This window comes from Octopus sinensis, unplaced genomic scaffold (assembly GCF_006345805.1).
Source record: "Octopus sinensis unplaced genomic scaffold, ASM634580v1 Contig11818, whole genome shotgun sequence".
Classification (NCBI taxonomy): domain Eukaryota; kingdom Metazoa; phylum Mollusca; class Cephalopoda; order Octopoda; family Octopodidae; genus Octopus; species Octopus sinensis.
In genome coordinates, this window is record NW_021832435.1 from 82,063 (window position 1) to 94,710 (window position 12,648).

Genomic DNA, 12,648 nt, shown 5'->3' on the forward strand with positions numbered 1-12,648 from the left:
CACAGGAGTGGCTGTGTGGTATGTAGCTTGCCTACCAACCACATGGTTCCGGGTTCAGTCCCACTGCGTGGCACCTTGGGCAAGTGTCTTCTACTATAGCCTTGGGCCGACCAAAGCCGTGTGTTTGGATTTGGTAGACGGAAACTGAAAGAAGCCCGTCGTATATATGTATATATATATATGTGTGCGTGTACGTTTGTGTGTCTGTGTTTGTCCCCTAGCATTGCTTGACAACCGATGCTGGTGTGTTTATGTCCACGTCACTTAGCGGTTCGGCAAAAGAGACCGATAGAATAAGTACTGGGCTTACAAAGAATAAGTCCCGGGGTCGAGTTGCTTGACTAAAGGCGGTGCTCCAGCATGGCCGCAGTCAACTGACTGAAACAAGTAAAAGAGTGAAAAAGAGAGACCTATTATTTTATGAATATTGTTATTACTCAAAACAAATATTAAGTAACGAACCAGTATTTCATTGGATATTACTATCCCTTAATGAGGCTAATTTAACCTCTATTTAAATTTATATAAACTGCACCAACCGGTGGCATGTGAAAAGCACCTGCTACACTCTTGGAGTGGTTGGCATTAGGAAGGGCATCCAGCTGTAGAAACTCTGCCAGACCAGATTGGAGCCTGGTGCAGCTGCTGGCTCTCCAGACCTCAGTCAAACCGTCCAACCCATGCTAGCATGGAAAGCTGGCGTTAGACAATGATGATGATATATATATATATATACTTTATTTAAAGCAGCAGAAAATTCAACAAAACCTGTTACTCTGAGTTTCACGTTCCCATTCGTCGGACAGTTTTGCTAGAATATTCTAGCAAAACTGTCCGACGAACGGGAACATGAACTCAGAGTAACAGGTTTTGATGAATTTTCTGCTGCTTTAAATAAAGCATATTACTCTACCACTGGTATTTGAGTACTCTTTTTTCCACTTGTTTCACATTTATGTGTTTACTCCGGTATATATATATATATATATATATATATATATATATATAAAACAATTGCAGCGTGGAAGGTGTTTATAAGCCATTTAAGAAACACACAAAACCGTTAGATTCACTTCAACATTTAAATTTAATTTGTCAAAATATTTTCGTCGCTTTCAGACCGTAACCTGTTCACTGACAAAGCTTAGCACGAAGCTAGCAAAAATGAGTAGTATCTGTATTTCAAAGGACCAGCCTTGTCACACTCTGTGTTGTGCTGAATCTCCCTGTGAACTATGTTAAGGGTCCACATATCTGTGGAGTGATCAGCCGCATGCACGTTAAATTCACGAGCAGGCTGTTCTGTTGATTGGATCACCTGGAATCCTTGTCATCGTAACCAATGGAGTGATAGTTGTAATAGAAAATGTTGTGTCAGTCTTTAGACTATGGCCATGCTGGGGCACCACCTTGGAGAATTTTTTAGTTGAATGGATTGATCCCAGTACTTGTTTCCAAAGGCTGGTGCTTATTTTACCAGTCTATATTGCCAAACTGCTAAGTTATGTGGGATCTTTTCGGTATGACCGGCAGTTTTTTAAAATAATTTCCACGTAAATAAAAAATTTTAAACTTCGTATACTGGTAGAATGTGTTTATAAAACATCTTTTTCTCTTGGCTTTATTGAGAAAATTCTATAGTTTGTAAGATATTTGTTGTTTTTTTTTTCTTCAATTACTGCAATTTCAATCAATCAATGACGTCTATTCAGGTGAAAAACATTCTGTGCCCTATGAATATGTCCCTCGTTTAAGAAACAGATTGGGTTTATTTATATTTCTGAAGAAAAAAAGATACCCTTCCTCCCACCCCTAACCCTAAAACAGATTGAAATGCAATAGATCGATACTAGGGTCATAATTATGGGTGACAATTTCATATGACACCGCTAGAAAAAACTGCCGTTCAAACCGAAAAGATCCGTTATGTGTAATAAACACACCAGCACCAGTTGTCAAGCGATGGTGGGGGACAAACATTGATACACACACACACACACACCACACACACACACACACTCATACATATATGTACAACAGTCTTCTTTCAGTTTCCAGCTACCAGATCCACTCACAAGGCTTTGGTCGACCCCAGGGGCTATACTAGAAGAAACTTGCTCAAGGTGCTACGCAGTGGGACTGAACCCGGAATCATGTGATTGGGGAAGCAAGCTGATTACCACACAGCCTTCTTAACCCTTTCGTTACTAACCCGGCCAAAACCGGCTCTGGCTCTGTGGTAAAATGTCTTGTTTTCATAAGTTTTGAATTAAAATCTTCCACCAAGTCTTAGTCACAATTTATGTTCCAAACACTAGCTTAATGATAACCAAGTTATTTTACTAAATTCTTTGTTATATTTAAAATGATTGAAAGAAACACAGAGCATCTCAACAGAAATACGGTAACGAAAGGGTTAACCTCAATGTTTTTTCTAAATGTCTTTTCCTGTTTTTGTCTGCAACAGACTTCAAAGAAGAATTTCAAAACATTTTGTTGCACTTTCTGCAGAAAAAAAACCAAAAAACAAAACAAAAAGAAACAAATAGAAGTTACAAAAATAAAATAATTTCTTTGTTAAAAAAGGAAAAGGGAACATTAACCCTTCTGTAACTTAAACTACCAAAAAAACTATTAAGTACTCAATGTCTTTATTCAACAAATGAAACCGAATTTTGAACAAGAACCTGATCATCGTGTTTTTTTTTTGCTGACATTCTCCTTGTTTGGGTGTATTTGATATAAACATAGACTTGTTTTATCTTTAACAGTTTGTGTTTACATTCTGCATTATTATTATTGAAGAGTTTTTTATGTTTTGTATTTTGGTTTTTTATTTATCATAAGTTGTGGCTGTGTTGTAAGAAGCTTGGTTCCCAGCCACACGGTTCCAGGTTCAGTCCCACTCTGTGGTATCTTGGGCAAGTGTCATCTACTGTAGCCTCGGGCCAACCAAAGCCTTGTGAGCGGATTTGGTGGACGGAAACTGAAAGAAGCCCATCACATCATTTCAGTTTACGTCTCTGTGTGTCTTTGTGTCTGTGTCTGTCTCCCCATCACTGCTTGAGAACTGGTTTTGGTATGTTTACATCAGTTTAAAAAAAAAAGTCTTGGGGTTAATTTGTTCAGCTTAAACCCTTCAAAGTGGTGCTCCAGCATGGCCACAGTCAAATGACTGAAGCAAGTAAAAGAATTATATATATATAAGTTCAGCAAAATTTAGATTCGGATGAATATGGTACTTAAGTTAAAGGCACCAGAATTTGGTATGGTATTATCCGTATAAATCAAATAGGGTGATTAATAAAATGAAGCAGCATGAAACGATTGTACTACACTACCTTGGATATCCTTGTTGCTTAATTTGAGTATATATATATATATCTGATGAAGCCTACAGAAACACCCAGGTACCTCAATTTCATCTACTAATTACTTCAGTCTACTGGAGGAATAAAGGTAGAATGAGGTATTTTTGCCTCTAGGCTGTAACAGCTGTAAGATATTTTCCCAATTTCTATTCCTATATGTTGTATATTTTAATAATTACTGGTATCTTTACATATTAATATATTTTATGTGTAAAGCATAATATGTTATACCTGTATGTATATTGTTGTACTTGTCATTTTAGTAAATAAATAGATAAATTGACATAATATAATGTCTAAAAGTTGATGAATACCACCTATTGACCCCTTCCAGTTTCTTATTGCTCTATAAATTAAGGGTAAAATAACTCTTTACTCTCACCCATTTAGTACACTCAGTAATGTAATTGCAATGCAATTAAAAAAAAAACTTGTATAAACACAGCTCTTTAACATCCTCCCTAAATGCCTGAGAGACTTACATGGTGTGGATGTGGGTTTCTTTAAAACTAAACTGGATCTCTTCTTGTCGGGAGTCCCAGATGAACCTACCTCACGACAGGAGACGCAGATGCGGGCAGCAGCATCGAACTCCCTTGTTGATCAAGTGCTACGTATCAGAGGTGGATTCACATATTAGTGTAGCTCATTCAGCGGTGATGCCCCAGCATGGCCGCGGCCTTCGGGCTAAAACATATTTAAGGATTTTATATTAATAATTGGGTATTCTACCAGCAGTATATTGGATAGATCTGCTATGGCTTCATTCTGATCGTCTGTATAAAACATGCAGTCGCTCCTTCCACGCAGACCCTGCTCCGGCCTGACTCGAGCTGAGAAGAGTCTTCAAGGCTTCGTGTGTGGATTTTGTCTGGGGGGACATTGTCGTGCCGACGCCGCAGCCACCAGTCGACCCCAGCCTCAAATGTCACCTGTGCAAAGTCAAACTCGGATGCGTTGGTGCTGCATAAACACACCCCTGCAGGTGGCGTATAAAAAGCACCTAGCTTGGCAGAATTGTTAGAGCATTGTGTTTACTTTTTCTATTCTGGCCAAAAGACTCCACTTGGTCTATGTTCAAATTAGCAAGATCTGGCCTTTCGTACCTACCCGACAATGTCATTCTAAAAATAAACAATCTCCCCCACCTCCTCCCTCCCTATCAGAATCTTAAAGCTGTGAGATAATGCAGGATTCAGCCCTTTAGCATTCAGATTATTGTCGAATGCAATGCTTATTTGTTCACATCGATTTGAATTAATCTTGTATTATCTCGTAGCTTTGCGATTTCAACTATCTGATAGTCTGTGTACAAATTGACTTTGTAAAGTACTTGGGGAAGGCCAGATCTGGCCAGCTTGAACATAAAACAGGTGGGAAAATTGGGGGCTGGATAGGGCTGGATTAAATTCTAAAGGGATTAATCCAAAATGATTTGGGTAAATAACAGAATAATCAGAAAGCTTAAAGGGGTTAAGACAATGATAGTAGTGAACTGTGATTCAAAGAAGACATTTGGCTGTTATTTCTAAACAGGTTAAGCAACCACATAGTCTCCCTCCCTCCCTCCCTCCCTTTCTCCTCTCCTCCCCCCTCTCTCTCTCTCTCTTATTTCTTTATTCTTGCACTTGTAAATTCTACCAATAGTTGGATAATTTTAATAATTTATTGCTCCATTTCTTACTAGCTTTCGGTGCAATTTGCTGCTTTCATATAAAGTTGGTACTAAATACAAATTTTGTTTTTTTTTTTTGGTTTTTTTCTTTGACTCTTTCAGCAGCAACAACAAAAGCAATGCCTCCTTCTTCCTTTCCTTTTTTTTCTATAGTATTCTTTTCTGATTTTTTTTTTGTTTTTTTTTATAACTTTTTTTTTTTCCTCTTGAGATTTACTAAGAATATCATTGCTGGTGGTCTTTCATTTAAGAATGGTGCCTTTTTTTTTTTTTTTTTTTTTTTTTGAAGAGAGCAGGGGAAAATATGTATGTTTTCGATTTTTATGCCATCTCAAGTCCTATTGCTTTGCGAAGAGAGAAATTGCTGCTTTTTTTAAATTTTTTCTTTTTTTGTTTTTGTTTGTTTGTTTCATTGCAGCCATCTGGCTTTTAATACCACCCTACATTTCTACTTTTGACGATGTTTACATGGTTAATGGAGGTGACCTCGTTTGTTGTTCTTGTTGTTGACGACGAAGACGACGATGATGATGATGGAGTGTGTATCAGTCTTTTTAATCAGCTTGCAGACACTGCAAGCCCAATACAAGGCATTTTAATCAATGTAACCACCACCATCATCATCATCATCATCCTCATCATCATCATCCTCATATCATCATCATCATATCATCATCATCATCATATCATCATCATCATCATCGCCACCACCACCTTCAGCATCATCACCATCATCATCATCATCACCACCACCACTGCCGCCATCTTCGTAAATCACCATTATCATCAATCAACGTCTTTGTGCTGCTGCCATTCTGGAGCAACTTTTCACTGCACATGCAAATATCTTTGGGTGTGTCTGAAGAAAGGGTTTTTCAACAGATTGATATGAACAGTTCTATATTTAAGAGATGAGGAATTATGTACCTTAATACCGGCTCCCATATGCTGCTCATATCTGCACTGGTCTGCTTAGGAGGTTGTTGTGTCCTAGAACCTCCTGTTGTGTCCTACAACCTCCTAAGCAGACCAAGTGCAGATATGAGCAGCATATAGGAACCGGTATTAAGGAAGGATAGAAAGATATTAGATTTATAAGCCCTAGAATTCATTCCATAATTGCCCATGGGCATATGGCGTGTTGGTTAAGAGCATGGTCTACTAACCCCAAGATTCCAAATTTGATTCCAAGCAGTGACCTGAACAATAACAATGATAATAATAACATTGAAAAATACCTTAGGAATGAGAACCCAGGTTGGAAATTTCCCCAAGACACCTGATGAAGGCTGGAGGGTATGTCAGCCGAAACGTTGTGTTAACAACAAATAAGATGAGGACGAATATCCTTTGAATGTAGATTAATATGAAGTCCCCCCCCCAAACACACTCTAATCTCTGGTGCCCGACACAGGTGTACTGTCACCCTTCTAGTCCTTTTCTATTGGTGCCACAGTAGCCTCTATTCTCAGGACCTGGCTGGTTTTGTGACACCTTCACATGAGCTTTGCTAAATTATTTGTTTACGACCCTGTCAACGTTAACATTTCTTTCTATTGTTTCACTTACATATATTCATGAGAAGGGGCTGAAAAGATCCTGGTTTGGGGTAAAAAAAATACAGGTGGATCAGTTAATTATGATTTTATTCAACATGTTCCCTCTTAAGATTCACACACTCATTGCAGTGGCCCTTCAGTTTTTCTAAGCCCTGTAAAAGGACTTGGAAGGTTGAGCCTCCAGCCAGGCCTTTCACGATACCCTTAAAGCCAGGAACTTTTCAGCCAGGAACTTTGTGTGTGTGTATACATGTAGGTATATATATATATGTATGTATGTATGTGTGTGTGTATATACATACATGTGTGTGTGTTTATATATATATATATATATATATATATATATATATATATATATATATACACACACACACACACACATGGGTGTGTATATAATGTATGTGTTGTATGTATGTATATATGTGTATATAATGTATGTGTTGTGTATGTGTATAATGTATGTATATATTTATGCCTAAACTTAACGACAATTTGAATTATGTTTTCAACTTTAGGCCATTTATTTTAAGAAATTAATGGAAAAAATAAACTCCAACTTCAGTCGTTTTATTTGACTTCACATTATTCTTAGAAAACATTTAAAACCATAAAAAAATGAAAAAAACAAAAGAAAAAATGAAAACAGCTTAAAAAGAAATTCTGAAGTGGAAAAATCAAATAAAACATGGGAAAATATGTACAAAATATTTATTAAACGTTAATTAGATATGATATAGGCTAATAAAATTTTTTAAAAATGTTTTTTGCATATTAAGTCGTTTCCTGAGTTATGTCGTATGTCTTGGAACCAATTGCTGGCATAAGCTCTGTGTGTGTGTGAGTATGTGTGTGTGTGTGTATACAGGGATGTGGTGAAGACGTTGGCTGGTGACTTGAAGATTATTGCTGCCAAGTAGAAGATCTGTACCATGAGACAAAGGTTGGGCGTCACCTAGAAAGTGAGATGCTATTGCGGAGCAGCTTTGTCATCGACCATACTCGTTGCACTCTTGTACTCCGCTTGGTACCTGGCTGTGGAGGCCCAGAGGCGGTCTGGTGGGGCTTGATGCCAACTACCTTACTCACCATCCAAGGTATTTTAGAAGGCGGCGAACTGGAGAAAAACGTTAGCACACAGGGCGAAATGCTTAGCGGTATTTCGTCTGCCGTTATGTTCTGAGTTCAAATTCCGCCGAGGTCGACTTTGCCTGTCATCCTTTCGGGGTCGATAAATTAAGTACCAGTTACGCACTGGGGTCAATGTAATCGACTTAATCCGTTTGTCTGTCCTTGTTTGTCCCCTCTGTGTTTAGCCCCTTGTGGGTAGTAAAGAAATAGGTATTTTATTCAGAGAAGTGAGAAGCCTTGTGGCGATGGAATAAATGTGATGGCAGCTGGTGTAAGTAGCATACTGTCAGCTCCTTCTATCTCTTCTAAATGAACAGAACAGTCAACATCGTCTTATGATGGATGGCTGTCATCACTGATACATATATAATGAATGCGCTAATGGAAAATAGAAACGGATCACCAAAGCCTCACCAGTTATTGGCCAGAGGGCCAAACTCATTTCGTGATTTCCTTCTGGTGGTGCCGGCAGCAATAACCTACCGGCAAATGGCAAGCCCAGTGACCAAGAAACCAAATATGACAGAAAGTGATCAAACAAGAAATGAATCAATATACAATACAGATAGTGAACATACAAACATGAATTAAGGGAAAAAAATTCAAGACAAGACCATTTGTGAACTGACAAGGGACAACAATGAAAACAAACCTGGCTTTGCATTTAGGAATGCTTTACCTCATCAGTGGAATATACACAGAGAGAAACATAAATACATATATATATAAATACATTTTAATATATATATATATATATATATTATATATATATATACTAGCTGTATCGCCCGGCGTTGCTTGGGTTTGTAAGGGAAATAACTATATAAGCATTTTTAGAGAGTTATAGCAAAAAAATGCACTAAAAATGGGAAAAAAATTATGGTAAATTTTTTTAAATCGTTGACTCATCGCAGACATTTTTATAGAGTTACTTCCCCTTATATAATAGCGGAAAAAATGCATTAAAATGGAAAAAAATGATGGTAAATTTTTTTTAAAATTGTAGACTCATCGTAGATGCGCGCTAATACCCAGAAGGGCTCGATATGAATCACGACTATAAGATACGCAAAATGTGGGAGTAGTTAGGAATCTAAATCGTAGGAGACAGACACACAACCTTACTTTTATATATAAAGATATATATAATCATGTTCTGTCCTATTAGCAAGACACTATTTAAATATTGATTGTAATGTAAAATGCTGTCTCACTTGTGCGTTTGCAACCCTCTCTCTCTCTGTCTCTGTCTGGAATGAATTAATTCATTTTGTAAATTTCCAAGGTTTTGTGCACTTTTAACGCGGCAAATCATTTTAGCAGGCCGTCAATGAAATACTTCTTAATTATTTAATTCTCTCGATCAAATTGTTTCAAATTATTATTACTGTAAATATCCATATATACCTCAAACCATACAGCACATTAATTAATTCTGTTGGTGCATGTGTAAATATTGAGTTTAGCCCCGAAGAAATTCTCATGGCTTGAAATTCATACATGTGTGTGTATTTTCACACACACACACACACATGCTCTGCTTTGCTCTTTGAGGCTCTCAGTCAGTGTGTGTTAAATTAGTTGGTGTTTTATTTAAAGACTGCACCTGGCATTTTTATGTATTTATATATTCTCTTTTATTCTTTTACTTGTTTCAGTCATTTGACTGTGGCCATGCTGGAACACCACCTTTAGTCGAGCAAATCAACTCCAGGACTTATTCTTTGGAAACCTAGTACTTTATTCTATCGATCTCTTTTGCCGTATCGCTAGGTTACAGGGATGTAAACACACCAGCATTGGTTGTCAAGCAATGTTGGTGGGAGGACAAACACACACACACACACACACATATATATACGATGGGCTTCTTTCAGTTTCTGTCTACCAAATCCTCTCACAAAGCTTTGGTCGGCCCAAGGTTATAGTAGAAGACACTTGCCCAAGGTGTCACACAGTTGGACTGAACCTGGAATCATGTGGTTGGTAAGCAAGCTACTTACCACACAGCCACTCCTGCACCTATATATATATTTTTTTAAAATTGTTTTAGTCATTCAACTGTTTCCATGCTGAATGAATCGACCCCTGTACTTATTTTTTGACCTGTTACTTATTCTGTCTGTATCTATGCTGAACTGCTAAGTTATGGGGATGTAAACAAACCCACACCGGTCATCAAATTGTAGTGGGACACACACACACATGCATTGACTGAACCCCGAACCATATGGTTGGGAAACAAGTAACTGTTTTGGTAGGATTTTTACAGCTGAATACCCTTCCTAACACCAACCACTCAGCTGAGTGGACTTAGTGCTTTTTACGTGGTGCAAGCACAGACGAAGTCAGTTTTGACAATGTTTTTACAGCTGGATGTCCTTCCAAATGCCAATGACTTTACAGTATGAACCGGGTGCTTTTAAGTGGCACTAACATTGGCAGGACCACCAAGTAACTTGCAAGACTCAAAGAAAGATATATCAAATAAAAGCATCCAGTCCACACTGTAAAGTGGTTGGCATTTGGAAGGGCATCCAGCTGTAAAAAATCATGCCAGATCTAAACTCGCCTATGCTAGTGCCATGTAAAAAGCACTGAGTCCACTCAGCAGAGTGGTTGGTGTTCGGAAGGGCATCCAGCTGTGAAAAACCCTGCTAAAACAGACACTGTAGCCTTGGGTAGTTTTTCTACCTGGCCAACTCCTGTCAATCCTCCTACCCATGCATGCATGGAAAATGGACATTAAATGATGATGATGATGATGATGATGATACCAGTCCACACAGTTGTAAACGGGTAGCCCTGCAATGAACTATCTTTCTGATTAGAGGGCATGTTGGCCTGCTCACTTCGTCAGCTGGGTGGCATCATTTGAAAGCACAAAACGATGCAAAGTGCATTTGACTAGCGATATATAACATCCAATAGTCTGGTCGATCATGGGGTGACATATATATATATATGTGTACCTGTGTGTGTGTGTGTATTTAATCCATAATCATTAGTCCAACAAAATGTTCTGCTTTGCCTACTGCTCATCCCCAAAGAGTCATAGGTAGATTAACAATTACGGATTAAATCTTTTTATTTTTACCTCTTTTTCTGTCCATCAACATACATATGTATATATGCATATATATAATATATATATATATATATATGCTATGCATATATATATGCATATATATATGCTATGCATATATATATATATATATATATATATGCTATGCATATATATGCATATATATATATATGCTATGCATATATATATGCATATATATATATGCTATGCATATATATATGCATATTATATATATGCTATGCATATATATATGCATATATATATATATATGCTATGCATATATATATATAGCTATGCATATATATGCATATATATATATATATATGCTATGCATATATATATGCTATGCATATATAGACAAAGTACTTAGGTCTGTCTATACATATGGACTGAATCAGTCCTAATTGTATTATTGGTTACTCTGCAAGGATACCAAGTCAATCAATTAACGACCAACACTAATATCATCTCATCAAAAGGATGACTATCAGGTGCCATGGAAACGGTGATGGGTGCAGGATCAGTCATGTGGATCCGAGCCATCTCAGCCCAGTGATGCTGATACGTTTACAGTTTTTGGCTAGAAATCAATGGATGTTGTTATAGTACAGTGTTGAAACAAAATATACTGTTAATGCATTCGTAATTAATTAATCTGTTTCTCCACAGCTATCTTCATCACCAATCTACCTGTCTGTCTGATTAATATAGGTGGTTTTTAAGTAATTAAAAACAGCAGACTTTTATTCTAAGTAAAGAACTCAATACACGATGTCTTTTAACTTTGCTTCTTTCATTGGACTGTGGCCATACTGGGGCAGCCACCTGAGGGGTCTACACCAGTGGTTCTCAACATAAGGCGGCGAGCTGGCAAAATCGTTAGCACGCCGGGCGAAATGCTTAGCGGTATTTCGTCTGCGTTACGTTGTGAGTTCGAATTCCGCCGAGGTCGTCTTTGCCCTTCATCCTTTCGGGGTCGATAAATTAAGTACCAATTACGCACTGGGGTCGATGTAATCGACTTAATACCTATGTCTGTCCTTGTTTGTCCCCTCTGTGTTTAGCCCCTTGTGGGTAATAAAGAAATAGGTTCTCAACTGGGATCCATGTGACCCTTAGGGTCCCACATTTTGTTATAATACATGTGCAATAAAGTGGCTATATTTCTGCAAGGGGCAGGCATGGCTGTGTGGTAAGAAGCTGACTTCCCAACCACATGGTTCCGGGTTCGTGTGTGTGTCTCGTTGCGTCTGTTTGCCCACCCCCCTACTTCCCAATCGCTGCTTGACAACCAGTGTTGGTGTGTTTATGTCCCCGTAACGAAGCAGTTTGGCAAATGAGGCCAATAGAATAAGTATTGATCTTTGAAAGGAAATAAGTTCTGGGGGTCAGTTTGTTTGACTGCTGGAGCACCGCCCTTAGTCGAGCAAATCGACCCCAGGATTTATTCTTTGTAAACCTAGTACTTATTCTATCGGTTTCTCTTTTGCCGAACCACTAAGTTACGGGGACATAAACACACCAGCATCTGTTGTCAAGTGATGGGGGGGGAGGAAAAATACAGACACACAAACACACACACACACCACACACACACACACACACATATATATATATATATATACATATATACAACGGGCTTCTTTCAGTTTCTGTCTGCCAAATCCACTCACAAAGACTTTGGTCAGTCCAAGGCTATTGTAGAAGACACTTGCCCAAGGTGCCACGCAGTGGGTCTGTAACCAGAACCCTGTGGTTCATAAGCAAGCTACTTACCACACAGCCACTCTGACGCCCATGTATAATGTTTTTATCACAATTCAAAATCTC

General features: G+C 38.1%; 1 long non-coding RNA gene across 1 annotated transcript; it reads right to left on the reverse strand.

The window, feature by feature from the left end:
* Window positions 1–452: 452 nt before the first annotated feature.
* On the reverse strand, window positions 453–10,867 carry LOC118761306. The gene is made up of 3 exons (XR_004997277.1): window positions 10,855–10,867; window positions 10,550–10,556; window positions 453–529 (listed from the first exon to the last, which is right to left on the reverse strand). It is a non-coding gene; the product is annotated as an uncharacterized LOC118761306 (long non-coding RNA).
* Between the last annotated feature and the right edge of the window lie 1,781 nt (window positions 10,868–12,648).